Below are 3,124 nucleotides of genomic sequence, written 5' to 3'. Positions count from 1 at the left end.
AAAGTTTTAATTGCCCCTAGTGTCCACAGATGCATATCCGGACACATCTTATTTAGGCATTCTTAAGTGTAAATTGACGAGGCACCCTATTTTTGTCGAAGTTTAATTCATAGATACATCTCTGTGTGCGTAAAAGGTGAGTCTAGAGATATCTCTCTATAGACATCGTTAATTCAAAATTTAGTGGGTGGTCCGAAGATGAATCTATTGTCGCTTTTATTTCATATACTCGTCCCAGACCCTTCCCTTCCATAATTCTAATTCATTTTCCAAAAAATACTAAAAAAAAAAAATTATTTGAGCTATTACATCCATCCAAACTTCTCATCCATTAAAGCTTCTACCATTGGAGCTCTTTCTTGTCAATTCAAGTTTATCTTCCATTCAAGCTTCTCTTTCTCATCCATTTGATTTGGTAAATTTTTCAAAATTCTATTTTTTCTTTCTGATTTGAATGATGTTTTAGATAACATAAGTTGTTTTAGTTACATAAGATACTAGTGGAATCGAAATAGGTAGCCTAAATGGATATGCATTGACATTTGTTTGGAGAGTTAGGGTAGCAGTTACGTTTCTTCCATTGTAGAGAAAATTGTGACTTTATCCGGAGATGAATCTCTGAATTATGTGTGAACTATTTTCGGAGATGTATCTCCAAATTTTTACCTGGATGAATTTATGATGTGACTGTCTATTTGTAACGCTCGTGCAATGGCTGAAAATAACCTTGGTTGAATTAGGCTTGGCCGTTTGTCCCAAATCGCGTCTATACGACGTGAGAGGGTCGCAACCAGGACCACGAGGCCACAAGTTGATGATAACCCATTTGATGGTTCACAATTCCAAGGTTCCCAATCATATGGTTCTACTTCTCGTAGTCGTTTGTCTCAGGCCCTAACTTCACGGGACAACAAGTCCTCAGGTGATAACGCATCACCTAAAGCCCCTAAAGCCCACGAGGAACTCGCTGCTGATGCCCCTTTAGAGAGTTATCCAAGAGGCCCATTTGACACCTCCTTACTTCATCTCTATGTCGATCATGCTGCTACACATGTCTGGGAAGGAGATGTATATTTATTTACTCTTGCATTACATATTTTTGAACTAATGAAGTCGCGACTAAAGGTGATATATATATATATATATATATATATATATATATATATATATATATATATATATATATATATATATATATATATATATATATATATATATATATATATATATATATTTACTAGAGTGTCCATGTTTAAAATTGGTAAACCACAGCAGGAAGATATTGGATTTGGAACAATCGACTGTTGATTGATTCAGGGATGTTATCCATTATTCTTGTCTTACTAGTTTACGTGTTGTTGCATACATGACCATAAGCCATGGCATGCATGCGGCATTTGCAGATATTTGAGATTCAGAGACGTCATCTTTCCACCTTCTTATAGGAAAGATGACCATTACCCTGGATAATGTCCCATGCCTTCAGCATCTTCCCATCAGGGGAAATTACTGGGCCACGGAAGACTCGGTCGAGAGGAATCCAATGAGATGCTGATTACATATTTAGGGGCTGACCCAACTAAGGCCGCAAAAAAGGTAACTGACACTAGAGGTGCTTATGCTAGATTTAAACTTTTGGAAAAGATTTATAAAGACAACCTACAATGGGATGAGGATACCGAAGGTGATGATAATCATGTTGACTGCCATCGAACTTGTGCATTAAGGTGTTACCTCTTGTTCTTGGTCGGCATCCATTTTTGTGGACACAATTTCAACATACGTCGATGTGGTCACCTTAAGTACTTCATCGATTTAATGGAGATTCACGAGTAAAATTGGGTGGCCGCCTGTTGATCTACCTGTACTCGAAGTTGGGCGAGAGATGTCTTAGAAAGACAAAGTAGATGATAGGGAGTTGCACGCTGCTTACGGTAATTTACTCTTACTAATATTTTCATAATTTTTTGTTACGCTTGTTATTAATAATTTATCTAAACCATATTTCAAGGATGGATCATCTCCCACTTTTCTCCCACCATCTTGTGGAAAGTTGTGCCTACCTAGATTGAGAATTGGCCACGTGTTACCGCCTTAGCGCCGTACAGAGGGAATAAAGTGATCGAGTCATTTCAGTTGTATCTTTATTGTACTCTAGAAGATGACATTGTCTTTTGCCAATACGGGGGTCATAGCGAGACGCATTTGCTGGGCGTCATTTCCTTATACTCCAAATGGCTGGCATGTGGGTCAGCTTTGATGTATCCTTATCTTCCCGAGTGAGTGATGGGCATGTTTGGCTATTTGCAAATTAATCCGAGACCCCCCTTCAAAGTCCGTTCCTTCCACCGTCTACCGCATAGATCTTGATGGGATACTTGAGGAATTTGAGAGTCACTTAGAACTAGAGGAGTATTGTAGGATGCCAGCTCTTATACACTAGGCTTATACAGATGACTACATGAGACGCTCCTAGAAGACCACCTAGGCCAGCTAATTAGGAGGGACTTAAGGTTAGGGATGACCACACTGAGGACGTGTCAGCGGTTTGTTGCATATTATGGAGATGAAGAGATAAGACATAAAGGCATAACTTTTTGAGAAAGGTAGTCCCTAGTCGGCCCTCGTAGAAGGCATGTTTGCTCAGGCACTGATTGTCTTGCAGTACAGGCGGAAGAGAAGGCACAGAGTTACATACATAGTAGGTTTTTATTTGGTTGTATTATTTTGTAATTTTCGGAATAACTTATATATGGTCGATACATTTTGATAATTGTATAACTTTTTTCATAATTGTGTATTATGTTTGAATTAATTAATGTATGTATTTTCCTTCTATTTCATGGCCTAAAATGACCTAAAATATGTTGGTCTAAAAAAAAAATCAATTTTGTGAAAAAAAACACCACAATTTAGTACAAAGAGTATTTCGAAGATGCATCTCCGAATACACTCAAATAACATATGAAGATGAACTTCCAGTACATATTTTGTTTAAAATAGGATGAATATAAAAAAGACAAAAATTTGTGTGATTTTATATATGTCCAGGGATACGTCTCTAGACACGTTAAAGACATTTTTAAATCGTAAGAAATGTGAAACACACCTTTAAAATTGGAAA

The sequence above is a fragment of the Vicia villosa genome, unplaced genomic scaffold, assembly GCF_029867415.1.
Source record: "Vicia villosa cultivar HV-30 ecotype Madison, WI unplaced genomic scaffold, Vvil1.0 ctg.000148F_1_1, whole genome shotgun sequence".
In the NCBI taxonomy this organism is placed as follows: Eukaryota; Viridiplantae; Streptophyta; class Magnoliopsida; order Fabales; family Fabaceae; genus Vicia; species Vicia villosa.
The sequence above is the reverse complement of the archived record's forward strand: the minus strand, read 5'-3'. Positions refer to the sequence as shown.